The 12,936-nt window shown below is 31.0% G+C and overlaps 1 protein-coding gene across 1 annotated transcript in view; it reads right to left on the bottom strand.

Annotated features, from left to right (window-relative positions):
• LOC127727071 (RNA 3'-terminal phosphate cyclase-like) overlaps positions 1-12,936 on the bottom strand; it is a 97,310-nt gene that overhangs the window by 30,221 nt on the left and 54,153 nt on the right. The gene's annotated exons all lie outside the window — the stretch shown is intronic.

The following is a 12,936-nucleotide window of genomic DNA, read 5'->3' as shown; positions in this document are numbered from 1 at the left end:
CTTGTGTATTGTCTTCGGAAACAGGTTTTCACTAAACTATTTTGTTTGTTATTTGATGTTATAAACAATATTGTGTTATTATGATATTACATCCCGCGTCCATCAAATACGGCGGGCTGTCGGCAAGTTGATATTTGCATTTATGTTGTTTCTTTATGGGCATTTGTAGTATATATAATACGAGGTATGAACTGAATACAGTAATATATACATAACAAGTATGGATCATTCAAGAAATTAACTCGCACAAAATTTTAAGATGGAAAACATTTAAAAGTGAAAAACAAATAGTATTGATAACGAATCAAATATACATTCGACTTAATGTGAAATAACATCTATGTACGATATTAAGTAAGTTAAAAAGGTAAAAAAAATATTCTTAAATTTGCAAATTATAATGTCAAGCAAAAGCGTATTCATACTGTAAAGATAGTTAAAATAGTTAAACTGTACTCGATAAAACCGCATTACAAATCATGCGGCCTTGTCCTAAATTATATTATATTGAACACTTTCGTCGTAGTATAGACAGTTAGAAATATCTTTTTCATCCGCTAAATTTCCGAAAAGGAAAAAACAATTTACATCAAGGTTACCTTGACATGGTTATGCAATATTGTCGGAAAACATATTAGATAGACGTAAATGTTCAAGGACATATTGTTATCATTTATAGAGTTAAATAAGATATGAGTCGATACCAAATAAACATATCTACACCCATAATACAATAAGGTATATCCAGAGGAACTTTATTTGGATTTGTACAATGTTGTGACTCTGCAGCTTTCACCAGTCTTATAAAAGACGATAATTTTTTATACCAATTTGAAGCATACTGAATACTATATAAAATCAAAGCATCGTCGGTGCGGTGATCCGGCCATTTTTTTTAGCTATTTAAAAAAACAGACACTACAAGGATTAAAATGTGGAACGTCATCATTTTCATTATTATTTCACTAAAAAATTACCAGCCAATCAGCTCATGAAATTTTCGAAAAAAATTGTTTTCAAAAAGTATTTCCGACAATCAAAGTGATCGAAATCACTGATGGAAAGACTGGAAGAGTTGTGTACATAATTTCAAATCATATTCTCAGGTATCGTGGTTAACCAAAACAAAACCACATCATATATCTCTCTTGCATTAAATAGAAAGAGAATTATTCTTTTAAGTTGATAAAACAAGCTTGTCTCCCTAAAGCTTGTCTCCCTAAATTTATTTGTAAATGGTTGCTTTTGGGAGTGTTTCTATGTTTAAACATAGGTAGGCAATGTTTTTAACACATCTTTTAATAAAAAAATATATGACATTGGCGATTAATGGTTTAATTTCATTTCCATAATATTACTAAAACATTGTATTCAATTGCCCAAAGATGGAAAATTTCGCTATATTGGTACACATTCTTTTGATATTTCAATTATTCGAAGAGGCACTGATTTTAAACATCTTCTTTTTTTCAATTAAATAATTTTGACATGATTGGAAATAGAACGTGCAGTATATATTTTTATTGTAGTTTGACTTTATAATGTCCAGAAAGAGGCAACAACAATAAACTTTTCCAACAACAGCAATCAAATAATTAATTAGGTCTTTCCACTTTTCTATGGAAAGACCTATTGTATTTGTTCTGATTATTATTTTTTTTCTCCTTCCGCCACTTTTATTTCTAGCGTATAAGTTTTGTTTCGCAAGATGTCGCATAGATGTTTGGTATATGATATCGAACAGTTTATGCGCCTTTGAAATTCACCCTGCGTAACCGAATACTTTTCTTTGTAGGAGTTATCTCCCCGAACACTGTTTTCCTTGTGACTGCATCTCCTCCGTAACCGTATAAGAAAGCGACAAATTTGTTTTATAAAAATGCTCGTTATATCCTTCGCATGATTTGTTCAATTTTGACCGAAGCCATACGAACACTCCATATGAGAGTTATTTCCCCTTATGCATTTGATATAAGTGATATGCATTTCTATCTTGTAAACCATAAGTGAAAGAGACCTAGGATCTTTTTATTTGAGGTCCTTGGTCCAAAAAAAAGAAAATAAGGTCAAGGTCAGAGGTCAAGGTCATATTTTAAATTTTGATTTTGGCTTATTTTCAATTCTTTTCAAAAACCGTATAAGATATTGACAACATATTTTTACTTAATTGTAAGTTGCGACATTTCGTAACACATAAATTTTGGTTGAAAGGGTAAACTAACATTAAATTGGAGTTTTCTCCCCTCTTATATTAAGAAATAGGCATATAGTGATATAACTCATTAATCATGTATAATTAAGACCTATGGTCTTTTGATTTGAAGCCCTTGGTTTATGACCTTGAAATTGAGCTCAAGTTCATTGGTAAATTTTTCGTTCTAGATATTGCCCTTTGCTTTTACCTCATATGTATACATGATAAAGCCATGGAACTTTCTGCATTACGTTGCAAGCCACTTGACCATGGAAAAGCCAACCGAAAGTGACCATGTGTAAACCGGAAGTAGCTATTTTGTGTACTAATTAAATGTAAAAGTATATTGAACCATATATTTTTGGAATCAGTATCAAGTAAACTATAAAAAAAAAACTGGCAGTGACATTTTTCAAACCGGAAGTAAAAATGTATCTCCCTTATTTAGAAAAAAAATGTATAGAAACCATATATTTTTGGAATCGGTGTACAATAAGCTATCATTTGACGTTGGATATGATATTTTAATAGTTCTATATCAAAATTGATCTTTATGGGTGGAAAGACCTTCAATTGTTCTCTGAACAATTGGTTTTTAATTTACATTTGAATTTGTGTTCATTCTTCATTGAGAAAAAAAATCCTGTATTCAAATATACATGTACACATACCTTACACTGTTAAATAGCAATATAATGGGGAACAAACAAATGCATTTGATTGCAGAAAATGCTCAGGCAAGAGTTATGCAATTTTGTTTATTGTTTCAAGCAAATTAATGATAATTGTAACTTAAATATTAAACTAAATTATCGATTATCGACTAACATCAGATGGTCATAACACTGATTTTACAAGTACAATAGATCAGCTTGCATTTTTATACATATTTTGTTTTTTGTCTTTTTTTTTTGCAAAAAAAAATGTTTCTTTTTTTATATCATTCATCTTTGAAACATAATTTACAGAATAATTGTATGTAGTGTAGATCAAAAGTGATTATAGGTATACTATTAAGATCAATAGAAACGGTTGTGTATAAAGATATATATTAAGCTGTATAATATATTGTCTATTCAATTATGTTATACAAGAGATATTAACTGTGGTCAGTTAAGACTGAAACTAAAGTGGCGGTAATTCCAATTAATACTCCCATCTTTGAGTGAAATTGTTTTTAAATAATGACAGTTGTATATCATACTTTATTATATCAGTACTTTTACTTTCCTAAGGAAAAAATTGGAATAATAGGATTTCAAAAAGGTGTGGGAATCAACTTTGATGGCAATACACATTTGTACCAAATTGTATTCAATACACAAGTATAAGATACTGATAGAATATTTTCATAATTCTTATCAACTGATTAAATTTGATATATTACTTTCTCACATGAATTCGTTAAATAGTTATTTGATATTAAGATAGTTTTACAAAGGAAATATGCAAGTGTATATCTAGAATAAAGTAGCTGTTCGACAAATCTTATCTTAATTTAAGGGGAAATAGCATGCCAAAAGTTGGCAGCAGATGATTAAAATGGTATATAAAGTCTCTGCAATTCATAAAAACGCATAATTAGTTTCATTATATGTCTCCAAATTGGAATTCTGCATCATCTCAAATCCGGAGTGATCACATAGATACAGCATGGCTGGATAAAATTTGGCATTATTTGTGGTCATTGGTTGGGGCATTTCTTTTCAGGGACATTATCTCCCCCTTTAACGCATTTTCTTCTCTGTTAGGAATCTGCCATTTTGTTTTATCTTTTGACAATAGACTACAATATTTGGCATATTGCCCATTTAAAATATCTTTGAAATTAAACATATATATATAACGAATTACTGTCTAATAGTTATGAGATATGTTACAGAATTGTAGACAGCACGAATAATTTTACAGCAGTAGACCAACATCACATCTTGGCAAAAATTAAAGTTCAGAAAATAACTTCATTTAAGGTGGTACCCAACACCTTGACTAAAATTAATTTGGCTCGTTTAATTTTCATAAAATTTTGACAAAATGTTTACTTTGACCCTTTGATAAAAATATAAAAATTTCAAAAAATTTGAACCAACCACTTTATCAGAAAAATTTCATTGGTTATATAGCAGTTTGACAAACACTAATTTTGATCATTGAGAAGTTTAATATTTCCTTAACAAAACAACGTAATTAAAACGTTTAGCTGATTTTTACAGAGTTATCTCCCTGTAGTGTTAGGTACCACCTTAATACCATGGAAAATTTACAGATAATCTTCCATGGCAACTATATAAAATATACAATAAATAAACAAAAGTGACTTCATGTTACTTAGTTACCATTCATTTTAATATTTGTGTTGCTAGTCAACATCTTGGTTTTTGGACTTCTGTTGTAGCTTTGTCATTCCTCCATTTCCATAGAACCTCTACAAAGATTACACCCAATAACTCTCTATTCATTTCCAGTTGTTTTGACCTTTTTGTCCTGCTTTTTTGAGTCAGAGATCCTTTAGGTGTAATACCACCAAATCATAGTACGTCACATTCGGTTGCATATGAAAAAGGGTAAATAAAAAATAATCCCTTGAATTTGACAGTTGTAGGAAATTAATCCTACATTTCATTGCAGTAAAAAATTTCTAAGTCATAAACATATATCTTGGGTGTTTCAAAGCACCATTATTTTTTATTTGGTGTTTCTATAGAATATTTTAGAAACTTGATGTTACATGGTTACTAAAGCTTGTACACAGAGAAAAAGGGGTGAAATTTGATTGGTTAACTTCCAGGCTTTTTCTCCTCATTTCTTATATTTTGCTATAATAGAAATCTTTTTCCTAAGTAATACTTTAATAAATATATAGTTATTAGTAAATGAAATTATTTTTGAAGCAGTAACAACAAATTATTCACTAAAAGGGAAGCTTTTTATGTCCCTCTCTGGAACGAGGCGTAAATTTAAGTTTTACGCAAGGACTTATTGAAACCTCCATGGAGTCAGTAAACTTTTATATGGATAGTTCATTCAGCTTGAATACTTCAAATACTCATTTATTTTCACATTTCTTTCATAAATGAGTGAAAGATACCGGTACCCCAAAATTTGTATTTATTGGTCTAAAAAGTTGAATTTTTCGAGGTAATGAGAGGTATAAAAGGACCAAAAGAGACCTTATTATGAAGACAAAGATGTCCATTAGTGGTATTTATCATCCTAGAGTAATCTTTTGTATCATATTCAACTGTTTGTAGGCAGATGAGATAAATATTTGATCATTTATTGGTCCACACTATATTATATCATGATGCGGCTTGATTTGGATTTTTCAAAGAAATTTTGCTCGAGTCGCTGTAGATGTCGTCTTGCATTATACTAGATTTTTCTCAAACTATTGAACTGATTATGACAAAACTTGACAGTAATGCTTGAAAAAACCAGTATTACAAAGGGAAAAAATCACATTCAGTTTATTCAACAAAAAAGTCTTCTTTAGGTGTAATACCACCAAATCATAGTACGTCACATCAGGTTGCATATGAAAAAGGGTCGATAAAAAATATTCCCTTGAATTTGACAGTTGTAGGAAATTAATCCTACATTTCATTGCAGTAAAACATTTCTAAGTCATAAACATATATCTTGGGTGTTTCAAAGCACCATTATTTTTTTATTTGGTGTTTCTATAGAATATTTTGGAAACTTGAGGTTACATGGTTTCTAAAGCTTGTACACAGGGAAAAAGGGGTGAAATTTGATTGGTTAACTTCCAGTGATGGTTATTTTCTTATATGCAATGAAATGTTATGTGAAATTTTGTCTATAGTACTGGATACAATAAAACTTTACTCATGCAAAGTATTTCTTAATTTGAAACAAAGATAAATTCTGCACCATTTTTTGAAAAGTGCAAATTTAACAAAGACTAATAGGGGAAAATCAATGGTGGTATTACACCTAAATTTAGACATTTGTAAAATCAGGAAGATCAAAGAAGCTAGATACTGAATTTCACATACAGATATATTGATGATGTTCTCCCCATTAACAATCCAAACTTTTCTGATTGGGTTCCATTAATGCATCGCCCTGGGATAGAGATTAAAGAAGCCACAGATAAAGCTTTATTCGCCTCATTTCTAGACATTTACCTGGAATTTGACAACAGCGCGGTCATCTCAGTACTAAAATCTATAACAAAAGATACGATTTCATTTCTGAAATTATAATAATGTCATCACCTTAGCAGCAATAGATCAACTTCATCCACCTATGGAGTATACATTTCGCAACTCATGCGATATCAAGTGCTTCTCAGACTTTGTAAAACGTCATTGGTGTCTGAGCAAAAAATTTATGAGCCAAGGTTTTGTCAAAAAACGACTGGTCCTTTTTCTTAAAAACTTCATCGAAAAGTAACAAGACCTAATAGATAGATATTCAGTATCTTCTTCACAAATAATACAAGATGGTTTAAATTCTTTAAGATTTTAGGTGCTGGAGTGTATAATAGAAAAACAAAGGATATGGTTATCCATCCATGACACAAAATTAGTACATGCACAGCAAAAAACAAACACACAAAGGCCAAAGGAATAGCGTTTTAATGCTGATTTTTATCTCAAAGTCACAGAGAGGTCTTCAACACGGAGCAAAAAGCCTCTCACCTCACAGTAGGCTCAAGACGGCCCCTAGCACCGGCTTGAGCGGAATTCTCTGCAAAATTAATTCGGACAGACTTTGTAAAATGTAACACCACTAAATCGGGCCTGGTCAAAAAGAACATACTAGAAAGTAGTACATATTTAAAACAAAATAGTTTTTACTCATAGGTGTAAATGTCAAACAATGTAGAATGTCGGTATCAGATGAAAGGTGAAAAAACTAGTGATTCTTGTAGAACAGAGTTTGACTGATAATTTTGAATAATAAAAAAAATATGAATGAATTTTAAAATTTAGGGCATATATTGCCTGTTTCTCAGATATAAAGTATCTGGTTTGGTGTTTCCAAAGTTCCGGTAACCAGTACGGTCTTATGTGTAAATAACGGTATATTAATCCTGCCCCCCTCCCCCCATAAATGTTTGAAAGTGAAAAATTTAACGTGGATAGAAATGGAGCCCAAGAATAGGTGGTATGCGTTTTATTAAAAAAATTTGTACACAAACTGGCATAAAATTGAGAAAAATTTTCTACGACCTCCACACTGCACGAGTGACAAACTCTGTTAATATAATAGAAAATAAAGAATATAGGGTATCCATTCGTGACATAAAATCAGCACATCAAACAATACACACAAAAAGCAAAGGATCAGCGCTTTTATTGCTATATCTTCTTATTTACATTACAGTTTCCCTTAATTTGTCTTAGTATTTGCTATAATGACGTGACTCTGTACTTATTCATCCAGCTATTGGGTTTTTGGCTTTGGGTGTTCCTGATGCAGATAGAATTTGGACGCAAGATTCCTGACTTAGGACAGGTGCAATTGCAGCGGGTTTAAACGTTTTAATGGTACCAAACATTCACCCTTATCTGAAATAATAGTGTAGCATCACAACATAGAAAGACACACTATGAAATATCAATTGAAATGCCTTAACTCAATCCAATCAAAAGACATATTAACACCAGTGAACATACACTGAACAAATAGGTTTGATCTATGATACAATGTAAATACAAAATAAATAAACTAAGGGAAGAATATTAAAGTAACATGTTATACCGCTGTGAAATATTAAACAATTTAAGAAAAACAACATGCTTGAACAAAAATATCAGCCATTTGCAATTACTTTAAACACAGGTAAATGAAAATAATTTTGTTGTTAGGTATACGTGTACAGTTCAAATGGAGAAAGGAAATATTTTTACAAAATTAATAATTTTGATGTTCATAGTAAGAAGAAGTGAAAATTTATAGTAATACCAAACACTTATCAAAGCTGGTATATAGACCAGATATAACCCTGAATAAGTAAACATTAAATCACAAAAAAGCATTACAATTAGTATCAACAGGTCAAATAAACAAGACAGTACGATCTGAGAGTACTCGCAGTTACTGACAGCTAGTTAAAAGCCAAAAACAATTAATAATAAAAAATCATGCATCAGAGACTAAAATCAACTAAAACACATCCCAGGGATTTAGTATTTTAACGTCATAGACAGTCAAAGAAGACATGACTTGTGCAATGCCAAAAATAAATGTATCGACAGGCAGTAGGATAGTTAGGAGTTAACATCTTTATAGATCAAAATGAACGTGGGTTTGTCTTTATACATCCCGTTTGAAAAGAATATAAATTTAGTTATGTTTTAATTTGCTGATGACAAAATCGATATTAGTGCCAATGTAAACTATATTCAAAGATCTAATTACAACATTGGTAAGATAACCTTTACCAATAAGTTTGTTTAAAGGTTCGATGAGTTTACACGGATCACATAGTGATTTCCGCGCTTTAAGTACAATATTACACTAAAAATTTATGATGTGAAATACCTTTTTTAATCAGTTTTCTACAGGTACAGCCAAATTTACTAATCAAATATCTGTATCTATTAAAGAATTTAGTAAAAGTGTTACGTAATTTATGGTAACGAAATCCCTGATTTAATAATTTACCAGTGATGCATTGATTACGTTCGTTAAAATCTATGACATCACTACACACACGGGCATAACGAACGAGTTGGGATATATAAACACCGTATGATGGAGCCAAAGGAACATCGTTGTCTAAAAAAGGAAAATTAACAATAGGGAATGAAAAGTCGTCTCTTTTGTCGTAAATTTTAGTATGGAGTTTTCCTTTAGTGATTGAAATGTCCAAATCTAGAAAAGGACAACTACTGCTGTTTATGTTAGATTTAGTTCTTTTGGGTAAATTTCGGTAGTATATTTAGAGAACTCTGGATTATTTAACGAAAAAATATCATCCAGATAACGAAAGGTATTGTTGAATGTATCAACCAAATGTAACAATGACGTGTCTTTACTGAGTTTGGTCATAAACTGAGATTCATAGCAATACAGGAATAAATCTGCTATTAAAGGGGCGCAGTTAGTGCCCATAGGAATACCTACTACCTGTCGATACACTTTATCGCCGAAACATACAGATATGTTGTCCAGGAGGAAATTTAAAGCTTCAATCATATCTTCACATTTCCAGTAAGTGTATCTAGCATACTTTCCTTTTTCGTTACAGAAAAAGGCTTTAAACGAGTTGCAGCAAATAAATTTGCAATGAGATTTTTCAAAAGACCATTTAATTAAATATGAAAACTTTTTCTTGATAAGATTTTGTGGAAGTGTAGTATAGAGAGTAGAAAAATCATAACTGTCAACAGAATTAAAAGGACCACCAAAAGCATGTATTTTATCTAAAACCTCTAAAGAATTTTTAACACTCCAAAAATAATTAATACCATTATATTCATAAGCTTTATTACAAAAATTAATAACAAGTTCTTTGATAGTAGTAAGAGAGGTAGTTAGAAGCACTGATAGTATGGTAGAAGAACAATATATACGGTATGTACTATCAACTACAAAAACGTTTTTGTTGGCGTTTTTGTCAAATTTAGTATTAACTACAACATATTTTTTGTTGACGTCTTTATAGATTTATTTGAATGTTTGAATTTTTTAGTCAGTTGTGTTGTATGTCTGTCATGTATGTTTACACAGTTTTGGCTGCTGGATCCCAATAATTGTCACATAAACCTATTACGTCTGTTTGTGTTGCTCATCCAATTTTGTCATTGTAGCGGAACTATATACAAATATCAAACTAGTGGGATGTTTAGCTAGCTATAGATCCAGGTTTAATCACCATTTTCTCAAGTCAGGATTATGACAGTTGTTTTCCATTCGTTCCGTTGGTTGATAACATTTCATTTTGGCAGGTTTTTTTTAATTTACCATGGAGTTCGGTATTTTTGTTATTTTTACTTTTTTATTTCATCCCCAATGGATAAACCTCCCTATGTCTGGCATTCCGTGACTTTCGTGGCAGGCAAAACAAAATGGTCAATTTCTGACATTTAGGATTTGAAGGAAAAGAGACAGAGCCTCACAACATTTTTTCCTATTTTTCAATTTTACAGCAGTGTTTTCTGAATTTTCGTCGGTACTGCTGCAGTCTGCATTTTTACTTGCACTATATTTTTTTCTCCTGAAAGGAGGATGGGATTTCTTCTTTTTATTTCATGCCCCCTCCTTTTTATCAATTAAATTTAATGTTCTTATTGAATGGGGGTAACCATAGTGTGCAAATAAATAAAAATCCGTCAGTTTTTGTTAAAAACAACTTGACTTATAAGTGTTCAAACTCTATTGACTGAATATTTTTATTTATTGTTTTAATCAATTAGATGCTTCACTAAATTTGAATTTACCCATCAGTTTAAGTTTCCTGGAAATTTAATCCGATTCTCGATCCTGTCATTATTTGAAAGCTAAAAGTTAGAAAAGGAGAACTGGTGTTTGATGTGCAAATTTACAAGAGTGGTGGAAATATATATCAAAGATTAATTTTAACACTGTGTTTGCCATAATTGGGAAACATTTATGATAAAAGATGATGTATCAGACTTATAGTATACTGGTTTTCAGTTCATGTGGCACCTTTTGTGATGAAAGATTTGGGGTCAAACTGTCGTCTGCTTTCAAAATGTATTTATTTCATTATTCATAAATACAAATAAAGATGCATAAATGTTATTATTTAAATTAATTGCATCAACTTAGGTTCAATCACAAACATATGTGTAACTGTTTCATTCCATGTGTAACTGTTTCATTCCAACCACATAAAATTAGAGTTATTTGTTTATCTTCTGTACGTAAATTGAAATACATATTTAAATATAATAATAATAATAATAAAATTCTGTAAATACTTCCAGTAGCTGTGAGTACTCTTAGATCAATACTGTGTGCCTTTGTTCTTTTTGTTAATTATCTTTTGTGCTTCGTGCCAAGACATTTCGAACTAATTTTTACATTTTGTTCTTATGTTGTGCTGTTCCACCACTATTCCAGGCCTTGTGGTCATAAAACTTTCGAGCACGATTATTGTACTCAGACTCAAAAATCAACCAATCAAATTATTGGATTTGGTGTTTCGAGCACAAATTTTGTACTCCGAGTACTGAGTAAAGTTTTATGACCGAGAGCCCGGGTTTAGCGGAATGTTCAGTGCTCACCAACATGCTTCGCTTCGCCACGTTCTGTTTGTACTCACCCTAAGTCATGAGACTGTAATTCAGCTATTGTTGTTGGTTACTGTTTGTCTTATTTGATATTTGTTTATGGTTTTGTCATAAAAATTGAAAATAACACGTTAATAAATTCATGCGTGCGAATCGCTTTTCTGGGTGAACCTTCATCAGGAACACTCAAAACCAAATATTTGAAAGCCAAGAATGTATAAGAACCGAACAGTTAAAGAGCTATATGACCAAAAAGACCTAAAAAAAATAGCCAAATAAATCTAAGGTCAGTTTTGCCTTAGGGAGTTGAAACCTTAGCTCCTTTATAATTTCAAAATTTAAAAACGGACAATTTTAGAAAGGTTTGTTATAAATCATGTCAGTACCGAAGTACTGACTACTGAGCTGATGATACCCTCGGGGACTGATAGTCCAGCAGCAGATGTATCGACCCAGTGCTGTAAAAAATGAAAACAACAAGTTAATAATTTCATGCGTCTGAATCGCTTTTCTGGGTTTACCTTCGTGATCCTTCATCAGAAATGCTCAAAGCCAAATATTTGAAAGCCAGAATGTATAAGAACCGAAACAGTTAAAGAGCTATATGACCAAAAAGACCTAAAAAAAATAGCCAAATGAATCTAAGGTCAGCTTTGCCTTAGGGAGTTGAAACCTTAGCTCCTTTATAATTTCAAAATTTAAAAACGGACAATTGTAGAAAGGTTTGTTATAAATCATGCCAGTACCGAAGTACTTACTACTGAGCTGATGATACCCTCAAATTCTCTAAGTGTTGTAGCCTTTTCATCTAAATTTGGGTTTTAATGTAAAATTAGAATATCAGGTAAAAAAGCTTTTGTGAGACCTCGAAATTGAAAGTATTATCTTTTTTTCTTTTATTTAACTATTGTTAATCAATAAAAAATCACAAACAAATAATTGTGCTTTGGTACTAGCTGCTATCAAAGGGAGACAATTCAATCTCAATCTAAATGTGTTTTAATCACAGGAGAAATAAATCTTGTTACATGAGGAGTTATCTCATCAACTATAGTCTATTTTTTAAAACATCGTCTAGGTATTTAGTTTGCTTACCCATGTTTTATAATTAGTTCCTCACTTTAGAACCGCAAAGTAAACTTTAATAAAAACCCTTAATATTTATTTGCTATGTAATCTTTGTGGATCTAAAAAAAAAAAGATTCATTATAGGGTAATAAGGGCGCCATGAAATAAATAGACAAGAATGACAATTTAAGACATTGAAACATTCAAAATTCAATTGAGTATATGAAAGTCTGATTCTTTTTCAATGTGACAGTGTTGCTCATTTTCTAACTTTTGTAATTTTAAATTTGGCCTAAAGTTAAAATTATTCATATAGAAACACATTATACTTGTCAGTAGATGTTGTTTGTCATATCCTAATGTTTTATTAGGAAAATTCTGCGTAAATGGCAAAAGTTTAAAGTTAAAGTATTTTCTGATAAGATTTTTTGCATAATGTTGTTA

Source organism: Mytilus californianus, unplaced genomic scaffold (genome assembly GCF_021869535.1).
Source record: "Mytilus californianus isolate M0D057914Y unplaced genomic scaffold, xbMytCali1.0.p SCAF_19, whole genome shotgun sequence".
In the NCBI taxonomy this organism is placed as follows: domain Eukaryota; kingdom Metazoa; phylum Mollusca; class Bivalvia; order Mytilida; family Mytilidae; genus Mytilus; species Mytilus californianus.
This window is presented reverse-complemented; position numbering and strand designations above follow the sequence as displayed.